We start from the raw sequence: 17,826 nt of genomic DNA on the forward strand, positions 1-17,826 counted from the left end.
CTTATAACCAGTACCTATTCTTGGGTAACTGGTTTTGAGACCTCCCACTAAATGGCAACTTCCCAATAGTGGAACAAAGCAGAGACAATGCCCACTTTCAAAAACACAAAAATTATGTTTCAAGTGACAACTACAATGATTTCCTGAAGGTACAAAGAAGTGCTTGGGTACAGAGAAGACCGTTCAGATATAGGTGAAACATCAATCAATAAGGTTAATTAAGTTTTAACTATAGCATACCTAATGTAGTCATGAAGTTAGTGTTCTTATAGTAGAGATTGATGCAAATGTTTTCCTTCGTGTTACTATTTCTTTAGTTTTGATTATACTTATGAATACACATGTATATTGGGTTTACTGGTTTGAAAAGTTGAACTCGTGTAATTTTGCGAAGTATCTCTTTTTTCCATCATTTTTGTTTTAGTCTATGTGTTGCTTCAAATTTTGCATGTACATTTGTTTTTCAAATTTTTATTTGAAGGAGAACCCATGGAAAATCCTCTCTGTACAACGGTTCATGACACCAGCTCACGGAGCTCATGAAGCCGTCTTGTGAGGCTGTGTACCAGAAGGCGGTCGGCATAGAACATTAGTGTATAAGAACATTTAAAAGCAAAAACAGTCCATGAGTAACAGGACCCCTCATGCGTCGCTGGTTGCTGAGAGTGGTTTCTGCTAAGAACAAACTACAAGTTGACTTACTTGATTCTCTCAGAGTCTGTTGATTACCACAATGTGTTCTACTAAAAAAACAGTACATTGCAGGTACACAGGCTGAGTTTGTATACATTCCTTTCAGCCCTGTTTGGAGTCACACAGAATTGAGATGTTCCCATGACAGACCTGGGAAGAAATTGGACTGTTTCAATTTGGAGTCATACGATTATTTCCCAATTGGATGATGTCTATTCAATGTGACATGACATTATATTTTTGAAGAATCAGAATGTTTTGGGAAATTTTGTGAAGTTTAAAATATTGATGGACATTTGAATTTTGAGCATTCCTATTCAGTTCCCGCAGTCTTGACCAGCTTGCAGAGAGCTCCTGATGCATGCATATGACTTGTTGATTTTGTTGTCTTGCTGATGAAGATTTCCTCAATGCTGTACCCTTGGAGAAGTACCTTCTTCTTTGCCATTTCCTCTCACTCTTGAAATGCCCTTTTATATTTAGAATCCTTTATTTCCCCCTTCAGAAGACTTGTGACTGAACTTCTGATATGCTGACGCTTTCCCATTTTACTTATCTTTTGCCAAACTTAGCTAGTGACCTGCAGTCCAAGATGATCTTTTTCCAAATTATTTTCTTCTTTTTTGTACTTTTGTATTTTGCCCACAAGTGTTCCTCCCCACACATGTATTTCCCTGATTTGGTTAGCTGTAAGGTTGACCTCTGTCTAGCCAAAGGTTATCTAAATTCAGCTAAATTCGAATTGACTAATGAATGTAAATTCTGAGCAACAGGTTGTCTTGATGTTATGCCTTATTCTTCCTGAATCTATTTCGAAGCCATGGGCAACCCTTGGTGATTATGCATCTTTATAAATTGGTTTTGCGCATTGTCTTAATGACTTTGAGCTTGTGTTTGTCATAAATCTTTTATCTTTATTCCTGATTGGAGTTTTCCTTCTGTGGCCACATTTGTCATGGTGTCTAAATTGTCTGGGGTGTTGTTAAAACATTTTTGATGGTTATACCACACTATTTACTGAGTCAAAAGGTCCATCGACCTTGGTGAGCATTTGATTCCTGTGAAGGATGAAAAATGCCACAACAGATCTGGTAGCAGAATGATGGTTTCATCCCATTGGAGGGGGAACCATATTTTTGTTTAGAGTGGGGAGTTATGATTGACCCTATGTTATTGCCCAGTCCCAAAACTGTCCACCCCGTAATTCGTTCCATGGTCCATATCAGAGATGGATGAAGTTCCAGCATTGTACCTAAAAGTGATGTGCTGCGTGAGTATCAATAGGGTTTTGCGCTTGTGATGCTTTTGGCCTGAAGATTGTGGTCAAGTGTAAGGTTCTGAAGTGTTTTGCAGAGTTGTCCTACTCAAAGTGATTTGGGCGTTTTTTGCTAAAAAATGTCCATGGTTGTTGCTGATGGGTCCGTCGTGGCCTAAGATCCAGGGGTAGGTGTAGAAGACACTTGGATACTTTACTGTTTGCAGTTAGGTACTTGTCATGAGATGTCATTGATGGTGCCAATAGTTTTTCCTTGGGTGAGTGTGAGTTGCTGGTTGGTATTTGGTGAATCCTGTGTACATGGAGGATCTATATCAACTGGCGTGAGAACTGCTGGTCAAGTTTCAATCCTTGTATAATTGCTACACAGTCAGAAATGTAGCCGGTACAGCTTTCGAAGTATTTGAATTCCTACTTGTTGTGTGCAGATAAGTTGTTTGTTTTTGCTCGCAATATTTGCATTAGGTGCAAGTGAGTGATTTCAGCTGCTGAGAGAAGTGATTGTGATATAATTTTGTGCCGCACTGGTGTAGGTCGGTTAGTGTGAAGTCGTGCTGGTATTGGTAGACAGTACCACAGTGCTATAGGTTGAGAAAAGTTTGCAAAAAGGATTGTGGGGTTGAAATTACGTCCTGATTCGGTTCGACTGAAAACCATTGCAGTTCATTAAAATTTGAGCAAAAATGAACATTTGCAAGGCATTAAGAAGTGCACAAAGATGAGATTTATTTATTCCAGTTAGAGAGGGTGCCGAAGCCCCACCTGAAGGAACCCCGTCTTATCATGTGGCATTGCTAAAAGGATTTTCTGCATGCGTATGGCTTGAACAATGGTGTAAAATTACTAAGAAAGAGGGTGCATTAGCTTATCCTCGTTATGGAACATTTAATTTGAGAATAATAGACAATTTGAGGAGAATATGGTATGCGTCTAAGTCATCCCCAAGACCTGCACAATTGGAAGCCCTTAGTATTTGGGAACTTATTGTAAGACGGAGCACAATGACAAAATTAGAGGATGGAATGCAGAAAGCAATTAAAACATTAGCAGAAGCTAGATGAGATGCATTAAAAAGTGTGGATAGCAGATATATTGGATGGAGTGAGAATGATTCCAGGTATTACAGAGGAAGGTGATGTGAGTACAAAACCTAAAACTCAAAGGAAACAGACAATAAAAGCAGAGCAGGCAGCAGAAGATGATGGTAAAAAGACAATCACATATGAGAGTGATTCGGAAGATGAGTTCATAAATCACTTTTTGATGAATCTTCCCCAATTGTATCATTCAGTTGAGACAGGGATGAGAAGTGATGCAGTGTAGAGTGTAGTCCTGAATGTGCCAACTGCTCCACTTGAGCAAACCCAGAATAAAATAGTTCCAAGTACACCTGCTAATTCAGTGGCACAAAAGCCTGTGTTTTTTCCACCAGTTCTGACTGTTTATACAGCACATTCTATTTGTAAATCAAGCAGTATCAAGCCAAGTTATAGATCAGGTAATGCCAAGTCCTAATGTGAAAGCGCTGGGACCCATTCCCCTCCCGGATAACCACCTGTTGTGTCAATGTGAGTGATGTCTGCATGTGTGTAGGAATGCCGGGAGGTGGGGTAAGGAGGTACGAGTAAAAGGGTATACCTGAGTGGGTGTTTGAGTGAGAGTGTGTGGGGGTGTATGTAAGCAAATGCGTGGGTGAGTGGGGCTCCGTATATGTAGGTGTGTTGTTGTGTGGGTGTGTGTCTGCCAGCGATAGGAATGGAGATTCCTGTTGCCGGGTGCCTGACCGCCAGCATGTTCGTGGCAGTGTGAATGAATTGCAGAACCTAACCAGATGTTAAATCAAGTAGGACCAGTTCTTGATGCAAGGCTTCCACAGGGAACCCCACTTCCTTACATGCCCACACCTGATCAGATTACGAGTGTAGGTTGCAGTACCCCTCAAGATGTGCCCCAGAGAAATAATATTAGTTTACAAGGTCTTTCAGCACAACAGTTAATTGGTTAAACAATCTGAGCTCACAATGTGCAACAGATGCACAAAATGGCAATGTTAGATTTGAAGAGACACCAGAGAGGGACAGGACAGTGAATGTCCCCAGATTGAAAATAGAACTAAACAAATTAATTTTGGGAATGTTAGATACTTCTCAACTGGAATTGCGATTCATGCGTAATGATGTTACTCAACATGCAGGACAGACTTATGAAAAGTTAACAGAATTGGCTGAGAAATATAAATTGAACTTAGAAAAATCTAAACCCCTAAATAGAAGTTACAGATTACTTCAGCATCAAAGACATTATTAATATGAGATCACCCATAATGAGAATGCACATTAAGGAATTAATTACATGAATTCAAACATGGTGAGCATTAGATAAAAGGGAAGGCAGATGGGCAAAGAAAAGAAATGAGAAGAAATCTAGGCATAATTTGTCTCCGGCAAGAGCAAATCAAGCTGAGGACAATGTAAAAATGATGCCTATGAAAGAAATACTAGGTGGAAGTTATGTGCATGTACCCTGGAGAAGAAGTGATATATTGTCATTCACTAATGATTACCCAAGACTGAGAGAGAAGCCAGTGGAATGGTACAACTTTCAAAATGCCTGTAGGAAGATTTGAATATGTTGTTTAACATTGTGGTTCCAGATGACTTGTGGAATGAGTGCAAAAGAAATGTTGATTGGTCAGATTGTGAACCTCCAAGAGATCCAGTAACATGTGTGCCATCTGAGGAGGTGATGAAAAAAGTATTACAAGATAATTGAATTCCTGAAGAAGGAAGTGTCCACAAAAGATATTGGTTGGCAGAAAATTGACAGGACATCACAGGAAACCAACGAGTATACTCATGCTTATTAGAAGAGATTGCTGCAAGCTTTCAAACAGCATAGCGGTACAGAGAACATAGAGCCAAAGGATATGTCATTTTGTATTTAGTTCTGTGCGGGGAGTGAAGCCAGACATTAGTGAAAAAATTCAGCAGCACCGGATTTGATGGCAGAACAAACCCATTGATGAGATCCTGCGGTATGCAAGGTACTGCATCAATGAAATAGAATTGAAGTAGAAAAAGCTTAAGGAAAAGTTGATGGTGAAGCAAGTGAAGGCTGCACAGAAAGGAAGTTAGAGCCCACAGGTGTTGGTGAATACAAGTAGAATGCAGGTGTGCAACAGCAAGTTAGCAATGTGGTTCAGCCTAGAGGTAAAGGATGTGGTGATCATAGTGGAAATTTGGTTGACAATCAGTCATTGAAGAAAACAAATTCTTGTCATGCTAGCGGAAATGTTGGTCACTGGCAGAGGAAATATCCCCACAATGATGTGAATAATTTGGTACCAAATGCTAGAGTTGCTAAGACTCAAGGTAATAATCAGGTTCAAATTCAAAGAGTTCAAAGATCCCAAATTAGGAATGTACATTTAGGTTGTAGGAGTAGCAAATAAGCAGTTGACAAACCCTGTTACAGAACATGTCAAAGTAAAAATAGGTTCATCTGAAGTTAATTTGTGGTCAGTGATTCAAGTCCAGTAAGCCTGTTAGGGCGTCAACCTATTCCATTAGCTGCACACCTCAAGGAACAGGAATGCAAACAAATGAGGAAAAAGATGTCCCCTATAAAACTGTAGAACACTACCCACTTGTCTCACTGTATCCAGTGATGACATGTAATGATTTGCCCGAAAAATTGCAGTAGACAGTTTTTCCTGAGGTTTGGGATATCTCGGGGAAAGATATAGGACTCATATAAGAAGTTAAACCAGTTAAAATAACAGTGAAGCCAAACACAGTGTATTTGAGGATACCACCATACAATATGACATCTGAGGCATTTGCAAGAATAACCCCCTTGATTGGTAGCTTGATTGAGCAAGATGTTCTGAAGGAAATTTTGGGAAGCCCTTATGATTCCTCTATTTTAAGATTGCAGAAGCCGAATGGAAAATACCACATAGTTCAGGATCTGAGAAAAATGAACAAGATTGTCATTCCATGTTGTCCAGTGGTACCAAATCCAGCACTGATTTAGTTTCAGATCCAGTGCGAAGCAGAGTGGTTTACAATCAATTGCTTGTCTCAGGCTTTCTTTTCCATTTCCCTTCATGAAGATAGACAATTTCTTTTTGCCTTTAAATTTGGCAGTTGTATTTTAACATGGTGTCGTATTCCACAAATTTTGAAGAAGAACTTGGAAACACTTGGAATGTGCTATCGTTCAGTTCTAGTACAGTATACTAACAACCGTTTGGTTGTGCCAAACACTCATGAAGCTAGCAGGAGAGATACCAATAGCTCCCCCATTCAGAGGAGATTTTGATAACCCACTACTGCTGCCAATGGGTTTTTAAACTTTTGCCTTTTCTCCAAGCTCTTACAGAGGCTGACTCACAAGGTCTGATCTGGTACCATTTGAAGATGAATGCATCAGCACTGAACAGTGCAAAGGTTGTTATGAGCCATCCACTGAACTTCCCCCATTTAGTGGAGATTTTGATAACCCGCACCAAGACTCAATCCCTGACCAATGCACGTTTGACCTGTTATGAGCAAATTATATTGGGCTCTCCAAATGTTAATATGAAACAATGTATTGTATTGCATTTAGCCACTCTTTTGCCAAATCCAGTTGGGAATGCAAGTGAACGTTAAAATGCGTTTGAGCATGACTGTCTCAATATGAATGAATTGGGCACCAAACCAAGACCTGATATTTAGACAAAAATGACTATGGGCCTCATTAAAACTGCCGCCCGCCAATGTTGGACCGCCGAGCGGCCGCCAATGCAGCCGCAATCCCGCCGGCCGCATCATGACATCCCCGCTGGGCCGGCGGAAACAGAGTTTCCGCCCGCCGGCCCAGCGGGGATGTCGGCCTTAATATGGGAGCCGGCGGTGTTGCGGCCGTGCGACGGGTGTGAACCCGTCGCGCTTTTTACTGTCTGCTGTGCAGACAGTGAAAAGCAGGGTGGGGCTGTGCCTGGGAGCCCCTGCACTGACCAGGCCAAGTGCATGGGCAGTGCATGGGCCCCCAGGGGCCCGCCACTCCCATTCCCACTAGCCTGTCCATGGCAGTCTCTACCACCATGGACAGGCTGGCGGGAAGGCGAGTCGTAATCCCCTGGGGATTAAAACCACTGGGACGACCATGGCAGGAAACCGCTGGTCCCGTCGTAATAAGGAGATTGTACCGCCAGCCTGTTGGCGGTACAATCGCCAAAACAACCCTGGCAGTCTTTGACTGCCAGGGTTGTAATGAAGCCCTATGTCATGTTCATTGATAACTCCTGCTTAAGAGAACCTGATGTTACCCTGAGAGCAGTTTATGCAGCTTGCATAGTCTCAGGTGTGGTAGAAGCTTCCTGGCTTTGAGGAGTCTTTTCACTACAAGAAGCCGAATTGATTACTTTTACGAAAGAATGCTCTGTTTCTGAACATCTCAAAGTGACCATTTTCACTGATAGCCAGTATGGGTTTGGGATCCTTCATGACTTTGGACAGTTGTGGTCGCAGAGAGGTTTCAAGACCTCTTCTGGATCACCTATCCAAAACGATGACGAAGTTTATCAATTGTTGAAAACATTACAATTACTTGTGAAGATTGCAGTTGTGAAATGTGCAGTTTGCCAAAAGTTAGATGATTATGTATCCTTGGGCAATATCTATGCAGACTAAGTAGCGAGGTTGTGGGCCCTGCATTTCACTTTCTTTAATGAGGAATGGAGATATGGAAATGGTGATAAGACAAGTCAAAATGTCTTTATGGCAGCCATTGATACTTGGGAAGAAGTTAAAAGATTGCAGGAAGACGTGACAGAAGAAGTAAAGCAGGGTTAAGTTAGAGCAGGATGTGTCCAGAGGAATGTGGATGATGTTTGGGTGTTGAATGATGGGAAAGCAGTTTTGCCAAATAGCTTATTGTCCCCATTGGAAAGGTACTACCATGGACAGATACATAAGTAAAGATGCGATGATTAGAACATTCAGGAAAACATTGTACAACCCCAGATTTAGATTAGTTGCGAAAGCAGTGTGTCACAGATGTGCAACATTTCAACAGATGAATGTAGGGAAATGCAGTGTTGTTACCCTGAGTCAAATAGGCAGATCAAGAGGACCATTCAAGAAAATGCAACTTGATTTCAATGAACTGCCAGTGTGCAATGGACCGAGATACATTTTGGTAGTGGTGTGTGTATTCTCCCATTGGATAGAAGCTTATTCAACTCAAAGGAATGATAGCCTCACCGTTGAAAAGCTGCTATTGAGGGAGATGGCACCTCGATTTAGCTTTCCAACTTCTCTGGAATCAGGTTTAGGAACTCATTTCAACAGTGAGATTCTTAAATTATTCTGTGCATTATTACCAGTTCGGCAAAGATTGCACAGCAGTTACAGACCAGAGGCTTCAAGACTGGTAGAGGAGATAAATGAAACATTAAAGTCTCGACTGGCAGAAGTATGTGCATCTACAACACTGAAATGGCCAGATGCATTGCCTCTTGCCTGAAGCGTGTGCACAACACACCTGACAGGAAGACAGGCTTGTCACCTCACGTGATCATCATGAGGTGCTATGAGATTGCCAGCAGTGCCTGCAAATGCTATTGTGAACATTACATATGATTTGGTACTTGCAAAGAACTAGCTGATGCGGTTCATTCTTTGTCTCGCCAGGTTGGAGAAGCAACTGTACAAATGCAACAAAACCTTTGTTATGACCTCAATCCTGGTACATGGGTGATGGTGAAATAAACTGTAAGAAAGACGCTTTAAACCACATTGGAAAGGGCCGTATCAGGTTGTTCTAGTAACGACAACAGCTGTGAAGTGTCTCGTCTTTCTAACTGGGTTCATCCAAGCAATATGCACAAAGTTCCATGTCCTCTTGATGAAACAGTGCCTGTTCCCAAAGCATCAGTTACAGTGAGGGAGAGGGTTCCGGTTTGCCAAGCTGTGGGGACTAGACAAATTGCTAATGGAGAGCATGCATTGTCTGGTGAAATTTTGAGCAAGTCAATAGAAGTTGAAGGTACAGAAGGGTCGAGACACAGTCAGGTGACTTCTGTTAATAACATAAAAACACCAGTGGTGCCAGAGAAAAGAGTGGTACCCGGAAGATCAGTGGCCCGAGAAAAGCACAGAGGCAGTAATAAAAGTGTCCCCCTCCATTGCTGAATGAACTGAAGAATCAGATCAAAGTGACAGTAAAACTGAAGGTTGAGTAACAAGGAGGTCAAAGAGAAAAAGAGTGCTAAGTCAAAGATATTCAGCTCCCAAATGGACTTATTTCACAGCTGATGACTGAGAGGAGTTTGCTGCCTTATGTGTTAACAATTCGACTCCAGCTGAACATTCTGGAAGTTGAAATTGCTTTGGAACTGAACTTTGAAATTTCATTGTCACTTGGTGAACAAAGACATTATTTGCTGGAAGTGATTATTAGTGTTTATCAGATGCTTTATTATTAAAGACATTTTTAGTGGAAACGTTTGAACATTTGCAAGTAGAGAAACTCAATGAATTTTTGAAAGTCCAAGGAAGTTTGTGAACATCTGCAGCAATTATTTTTTTTTTTTTAAATAACTGTTTTGATTTGGCTTTGCTGAAACAAAGAAAATACTGAAAAGAGAGTGAAATAATTAAAAGCCACTTTGCATTTTAGATTTTTATTTTTAATTTTGGATAGCGAGCATAATGTGGTCTGAGTCTAGACAAGCCATGAAACCCAATCAAAGTAAGAGGAGTAAATATAAGAATGTGTAGGTTTAGCATACGTATATGTGATTGTGATTATTTTCATGATAGTTGGATTGAGTTTGTCTGTTGGGAAAAAGATTGACAAAACTTCAGTCACAAGTACCCCAAATTTAGAAGATCCATTCACCGAAAAGAATCCTCTGTATGAAGATGAGAGACTTTACATACTGAAAGTTCTAAGGGAGATTTGACATCAAATGTGTATTATAAATTGTTATATGAGTATATTAAAACTATGGAAGTTCGTGATTGCTATATATGCACACGAAACCCATCATCAGTGCAGGAAGGAATCACTTATCACAACTTGCCAATAACATATGGAATTTCCTATAGTCTTATACTAATACTATTGTATGAGAAGGAGTATTTTCAATATTTATACTTAAATTATGACTTGGGCCCTCATTACAACTTTGGCAGTCTTTCCCAAAGTCCGCCGTGCTGATGGCCTCCAAAAGACCGCAGTGGCAGCAGTAATCCGCCCTCCTTATTACGACCCACAAATCACAGAGCGATATTAGCGCGGTGGTAATCCATTGGCGGTCCGGACTGCAGTGGTCGAAATGGAACCTCCACTACAACACAATAACACATTGGGCAATTCGAATACCCCACACCTGATACACATACACACACCACATCCCCCCACACACACACCACTATAAAACACACACACAACCCACAATCCTTTGCTACGAAAAACTACCATACATTGCACGACCACTCAGAGGATCGCACTGCACCCAGACATCACAGACACCTGCACACCTCTCACGCATCACACTTCACGTGAAATAATTTTCAGTCACACACACACCACACTCAATATGTCCCGACAAAAGCACCCCCATTCACCGATGATGAATTAAGGACCATGGTGGATGAAATCATGAGGGTAGAGCCACAGCTGTTCGGGGCACAAGTCCAGCATACGTCCATGGCAATGGAGTTATGCGGAGGATCATCGACAAGGTGAACTCAGTGGGAAGCAATCCATGCACAAGGGAGGACATACAGAAGAGGTGAATGACCTGAGGGGGAAGATCCGGTCTATGGCATCCAGGCACCAAATTGCCCGCATGAAGACTGGTGGTGGGCCCCACCTCCTCCCCTGGAGATGACATCATGGGAGGAGAAGGTCTTGGAGATCCTACACCCTGAGGGTCCCTCCCCAGGCCAAGTCCCTCCATTTCCAAGTCCTCCCATGACCCTCCTTCTACCTCTACTGGCCCTCCACCTGCCAAAAAGCCTGTCCCCCAAAAGAATCACCTGCCCCTAAACACAAGTCCAAAGCACCTGCCCCTCCATCCAAATCAAAGGTATCACCCCCAACCCCTCCCAAACCAAAGCCAAAGCCCAAGGACCCCCTCCCAAACCCAAACCCCCACCACCACCAACCCCACCCACAGACCCTTGAAATGCCTGCCTGCCCCATTGATGCCCCTACCTTGTGGAGGCCATTAGGCTGTCAGTAGTCAAGATGGGGCCTTTACCAGGCACACTGTGCCTTAAAAACCTTTGTACATTGGACTGGCCTAAGGGCCTTTCCTGGTGTTTTTATTATTATTATTTATTATATAGATATAATTTTCTTAAAATTTATATAAATCTGGCCAACAGAATTCCTGTTGGGTATTTTTACAATACATTTGCCGAGTCTTTTTGTTTACAGGTAAGATTCCATACATCTATTATGTGCTGTACAATGTGAATTTGGATGCATTGTTTTTTCAAGATTATTGTTAGTCCTTGTATTTGGCCACTATGGGGGTCATTCTAACCCTGGCGGTAAAAACCGCCAGGGCGAATGACCGCGGTAGCACCGCCAACAGGCTGGCGGTGCACCGCTGGGCATTCTGACCGCGGCGGTTCAGCCGCCGCCAGAAACAGAAAGTCGGCGGTGTATCGCCGACTTTCCGCTGCCCTTGAGAATCCTCCATGGCGGCGGAGCGCGCTCCGCCGCCATGGGGATTCTGACACCCCCTACCGCCATCCTGTTCCTGGCGGGTCTCCCGCCAGGAACAGGATGGCGGTAGGGGGTGCCGCGGGGCCCCCATAAGAGGGCCCCAAAAAGAATTTCAGTGTCTGCCTAGCAGACACTGAAATTCGCGACGGGTGCTACTGCACCCGTCGCACTCCAGCAACTCCGCCGGCTCCATTCGGAGCCGGCTTCATCGTTGCTGGGTCTTTCCCGCTGTGCTGGCGGGCGGCCTTTTGGCGGTCGCCCGCCAGCACAGCGGGAAAGCCAGAATGGCCGCCGCGGTCTTGTGACCGCGGTGCGGTCATTTGGCGGTAACCGCATGGCGGGCGGCGACCGCCGCCCGCCGCGGTTAGAATCACCGCCTATATGTTTTGTTGTGTATTTGTATTGATTTGTGTGTCTCAGCTTGTTAGTGGTATTGGTGTGGATTTGTAGTTTTGATACGGGGTGTGTATGTGATGTGTGTGTTTGGCGTGGCTGTGTTTTGTGTGTGTTGTGTAGAATGTGCGTGTGTGTGCGCGTTCGAGTCAGTCCATGGTGTGTATGTTGTGTGTGGTTGTGTAATTCTCCCTTTCCCCCCTAGTGTGCTCTGCAGGTGTACTCACCAATGGCGTCTTCGTCAGCTTTGGTGGTCATGGAGGAGGAAGGAAAAGAAGAGCACTGGAAAGACTTCAAGGTGGCGTTCCATGGCTTCCTTTGGAGTTGCCTGTGTCATGGAGGTGAGTGGGTACTTTCCGCCAGGTTTTGGGTGGTGGTCATACCGCCCCAGAAATCGTAGCGGGCTGCAGAGCCGTAACAGGGTGGGCAGTGAAGTGGCTGCCGCCGGGTTGGAGATCTGATCTGTATAGTCAGACCGCACTGGCGGCAAAATGTCTATGTTTCAGTGGGGAGACCGCCGTGGTCGTAATATGGCGGTCTGAACCGCCGGCCTGGCGGTGGTCCGACCGCCATCGCCGGATTGACGGTACCATGACCGCCAAAGTCGTAATGAGGGCCTGAGTATTTTCTTTCATGCCTATTATGAAGCACCTGAGTAAGCATATTTTATTGGCATTTAAAGTAAAGGCATACAAACACTTGAAGAATCACATGTATCTGTCAACTGCTGTAAGGATTACAGTTAGGCATGTGTTCTGTAATCATGTTTACGCAGAAGAAATAAAAGTTCTAGCACTGTCCACTAGTGTGTCAATCTATTCAAAGTTACATGCTCCTGTAATTCCTCAACCAGTAACATAAAGTCCCTTCTATACCCACCCTCCCCTGCATTTGCTCCCTGAGTGGTCTAGGGTTTTTGCCTCCCCAAGCATGGTATGTTGAGATGAAGGCATCTCTGTCCCAAGTGGAGCCATTAGTCCTCTCCACTCTCCATTGTTTTCATAGTCAGTGTCTTGTGAGTGGTGTGGAGGTGTCAGAGGATTCTTTTAAACATTCCACCAAGTGGTCCCAGGCTTGGGCCTTGTTGGGGAAGCTGCAACCTTTTGCTGCTTCCTGGAGCAGTATGCGACCCTCTAATTCCACCCAGTGTTGTAACATGCACTTCCATTTCACTATGAGGGGGCTCCCAAGGGACTTCCAGTGTACTGTAATTTCCTGTTTTGCTAAAATGAGGGTTAGGTACATGTATTTTGTGGCGAGCTTACAGGATCCGGGTGCAGAAATACCCCCAAAAGAGCTGCAAGGGAAGTGAATGGGCTCCTTCTAGCTGTTACCTCGGGTATGCAATGGAAAACCCTCTCCCAGACCCCCTCCAAGTAAAGACAGGACCCCAGCACGTGAAGAAAATCTGCTCCCCCTTTAACACAGCTCAGGCAGTGGGCATTTTCTTTCCCCAAATAATCAAGTTATCTTATTTAGAGTAAGCCCTGTGAAGTATGTAAAATGTTATCAATGTAAAGCAGGCATTTCTAGAGACTGCATAAGTGTGCAAGATTATTTTTGTCCATTGGGCATCCTCGATTGGGTAGCCAAGGTCGCCCTCCCACTTTACACGTAGGGCATCCAGGGGGAGTAGTATGTCTGCCCATAGTGCCCATATAAAAGTGTACCTTCTTTTACCTTTCCAAAGATGATGCACAATCTCTGGCACCCCAAGTGCTATGTAAACGAACTGCCCATGGGGAAGCCTGTATTCCTCCACTAAGGTATCGAAGGGTAGGAGCTCCCCATCTCTGTATAGGTCCCCCAGTGGAGAGTTGGTATATTATTTCCATCCTATTACTCCCCGAAGAGCTCGGCCTCAGGGAAGGGCTGTCGCCCAGCAAATTGGGAGCTCTGTGGCATAGGGTAGAGTGGTCCTAGTCTGCTGCATGCCATGTAACCAGCAACATCTTATCACCTGCAGGTCTGGGGAGAGTTTAGGGTGCAGTCCACTAGGAGCCAATAGGATGTGGATAAGCAGCTGATACGGTGGGATGTTTTGGGGTAGGTCTCTGTAAGGTTGTGTTCGTGCATCCATCCATTAGCCAAACCACGGGAGCTGGCTGGCCAGGTAATACAGCTCCATGTCCGGGGCTGCCAGTCCTCCTTCCGCAGTTGGGTGCTGAAGTTCACTCAGGGCTATTCTACGTCTCCCTGTGCCCCAGATATGTTTTATTACCATAGAGTTTATTTCTTAGAGGTCGAGGCTGATGACCGCAAAATGACCAGCTACAGACAGCGGGAGTGTCCCCAGAAGGCTATGACCGATCTAAGTTTTCTAATTGCTGCCTCCACGTTGGCGTCTATCAGGTCGCGGGGTTCATGGTATATTACAGGTACTTAAAGGTAGATGCCACCCAAGAGAGCCCCCGAAGGTCATTCAATTGGTGGAGGTGTGTGTTGGTGCAATGGAAAAATGATGGACTTCTTCCAGTTTATGTGCAGGCCAGATAGTTCCCCAAAGTGTTCCAGCAGAGCAATCGCCCCCCCACTTCCTGATTGGCGTTGTGAAGGAAAAGGACCATGTCATCTGCATATTGTGCAATCTTATGTAGGTGTCCATGTGCCTCCAATGCCCTAGAGTGATACCCCACACCTCAGAGATTGTTCTACCTGTTCTGACCCGGGCCGTGGGTGGAGTGTACAGTAGTTTGGTCTATTTAATGAGCCCCTGTCCTAGTCCCGTCTTTTCCATGCCCTGATAGAGGTAGTCCCATCTTAGGCTGTCAAAGGCCTTTAAAGTATAGATTGCTGCTATGACTGCCTCCTCAGTCACCAGAATTTGTGGGTGTAGGAGAGATTTGAGGCATCTGATATTGATGGCATTATTCCGATGTGGAATAAAGCTGGTTTGGTCCAGGTGTATAAATTTAGGCATGCGTGGGAGATGAGTGTGGCAAGAATTCTGCTTAGTATTTTATAGTCCATATTCATCATGGATAATGATCAGTATGATCGCACGTCTATGGCAGGACGACCCGGCTTCAATAATGGTATAATTATGGCTTCATTTGTAGTGGTGAGGGGGGAGTCGGCCCATCTCCAGCGCCTCCGCATAGAGGTTGACTACTCTAGGGGCCAGGTCATCACTGTAGGTGGCGTAGAACTCCTCTGGGAGTACGTCCCGTTCCTGGCACCTTTCCCCTTGCCATTGCTTTTATGGCTACTCTGACCTCTTGAAGGGAGATATGTCTTCTCAGGTCCGTTCCCTTCTCCTGTAACCGCAAAATGTTCAGTTCCTCCAGAAGGTGCAATTGAGGAGGCGTGTGGAGTATACTCGGTGGTGCATATAGAGAGGTATAGAAGTCTGCAAATCTGGCATTTATATCCGTTTGGCGAAATAATTGCTCTCTGTTTTCAGCTGTGATCTCCAATACCAGTGTGCTTTTGTGGATGGGGTTCACCAGCTACGGCAAAAGCATACCTGTTTTGTCCCTCTTTGCATGTGCCCGTGTCACGTAGGCCTTGTAATCAAAGCAGCAAAGCTTCTTGAAGGAGACTGCCACTGCTTCTTTTGCCTCTAATAATAACAGGCCCAAAGTAGGGTCACCAGGTCTTTCCGGCTACAGGACCCGCAGGGCCTCTTCTTTGCCCTTTATCTCCTTCTCCAGGGTATGACTAGCCTGACTGCTTCAGCAATGCATCTGGCCATGATAACTGATTTAAAGGCCTCCCGTTCCATGGTGCTTCTGTCAGTGGAATCTCTATTTACAGATTTACAGTAAAGTAGGTTTGCATGGCTTCTCCGATAGTGTGGCAAAATGCTGTGTCTTCTAGTGCTTCCACTTTTAATCGCCAGCCTGGGATGCAAGGACGCTCCCTGTGTCATGCTATGGGTTATCAGTAGGGCATTACAATACGATCTCATGCGGCACCGATATTCTGCCATATGGAGAGTGCTGTGGCTCTCAGGTGATGCTAGGAAGGCACCTAATAAAACATGTAGGTCATGTAGGCCTGAGTAAAAAGAGTAATCTCTTATGTTAGGGTGTAAATGTCTTCATGAGTCTAAAAGGCCCCAGTTATTTTGCCATTCCGGAAGGAGTTTAACCACGCAATGAATTGGACAGTTGCTTAGGGGAGTGTGCGATCTATCACGATCGGTATTTGATATACAGTTGTAGTCCCCTCCAATCAGTTCATCTTGGGTTAGGTGTGGGGCCAGTGCTCCTGATAGTTTAGTTAAAAAAGTCCCCTGGTCCTGGTTGGGTTCGTATACTCCCACTATAGTAAGGTCCCTATCTTCTACTCATCCAGACACCAGGACATAGCGTCCCTCTGTGTCTCTGAGTTCCCTAGTAACCTGAAACGGGACTCCTGGGTGAACCCATGTAAGGACCCCCCTGGCGAAAGTGGAATAAGTTAGGGCGAATATCTGTCTCCGACATCTTTTTTTAATGACATTCCACTCACGGGCAGTTAGGAGTGTTTCTTGGATGGTAGCAACATGTACACTGCATCTCTTTAGGTGCGATTACACCTTTAGCATTTAGTCACACTATTTAGCATCCTGACATTTCAACTGATAAGATTATATATTAAAGACTGTGCCATTTGGTTTTCCAGGTCTCTTTGAGTATGGTCTCTTTGAGTATGTATTGAGGCGATGTGAGTGTGCCATACCTCCCGCCCACGGGGCATCTAAATTGAATGTATGTGGTGTCAGGTGAGCAGATGAAGACCTAATACAATCCCCAGTGAATAACCAAACAACTAATGAAACAACCCAACTCCCTTTCCCCAGGGCAAGGGAACTGAACCTCCCTGCCCAAACAAACTTCCAATCCAACAACATTCTCAAGCTTGTGGCACACAGCCTAAGAAAAGCGTGGGGGGAAAGCTCCCATCTTGGGCCCTCCCTGCAATACATCTCACAATCCAGTGTGTAAGTCAAATACTTTCCCCCCGGTCGCGTCATTTGGCATTCCCCCATCACTGTTATGAGTCTGCACGACAGAAGGTATGAGGACAATGTCAGTAAGCATGAAGAGCAGAGGGGTTTAATGGAAGCATACTTAATCAGAATTTGTGTCGATGTATGCAATTCCTTATCGATGGTCAGGTTGTCCTTCCCCTGTGAATGTCAGATTGTTTAAATGGTTTCGTCCGATGTCCCAGGGGTTACCACTGGGGGAGGTTCCGTTGAGTCCATGGAAGAGGTTGAGGCACATTTGAAATCAGAGTCATTGTCTGAGGCGGTATTGGTTTTCTGAGAGGAGCTCGGGCTCGCTCCGCTAATGGCTGCCGCCACCTCCACGTCCTTTGGCATTCTCTTAACACCTGTGTGTAAGAGGGCAGTCCCCATTTTGCTCTTCGGAGCCTTATTTGGGCGGCGTTTGGCTTCTCTATGAGTGCTTTTTGGGCCTCCAGCTGTGGTTGCATGATTCACCTCCATCTATTCCAAGACCTGCTGGAGAGAAAGAGAAAAAGACCACAGTCCCGTTATGGGTGATGCAAAGCTTGGCGGGGAACAGCATGGCATACTGGATCCCTAGGGTTCTTAACTTCAATAAATGAGGCCCTTTGTTTCTGGATCTCTCTAGTAAAGTCCGGGAAACTTATAACACAACAGTCGTCGATTTTTATTTCCCCATGTAGTATTGCTTGAGCCAGGATGTGGTCACGATCTTTAAAATGTAGTAATTTGGCAACCACTGGGCAGGAAGATAGTCCTAGCAGGGGGATTTGGG

General features: G+C 44.6%; 1 protein-coding gene across 1 annotated transcript in view; it reads right to left on the minus strand.

The window, feature by feature from the left end:
• The window catches only part of LOC138299219 (E3 ubiquitin-protein ligase TRIM39-like), a 216,941-nt gene that overhangs the window by 35,799 nt on the left and 163,316 nt on the right, over positions 1-17,826 (minus strand). The gene's annotated exons all lie outside the window — the stretch shown is intronic.

This window comes from Pleurodeles waltl, chromosome 6 (genome assembly GCF_031143425.1).
Source record: "Pleurodeles waltl isolate 20211129_DDA chromosome 6, aPleWal1.hap1.20221129, whole genome shotgun sequence".
Taxonomy (NCBI): Eukaryota; Metazoa; Chordata; class Amphibia; order Caudata; family Salamandridae; genus Pleurodeles; species Pleurodeles waltl.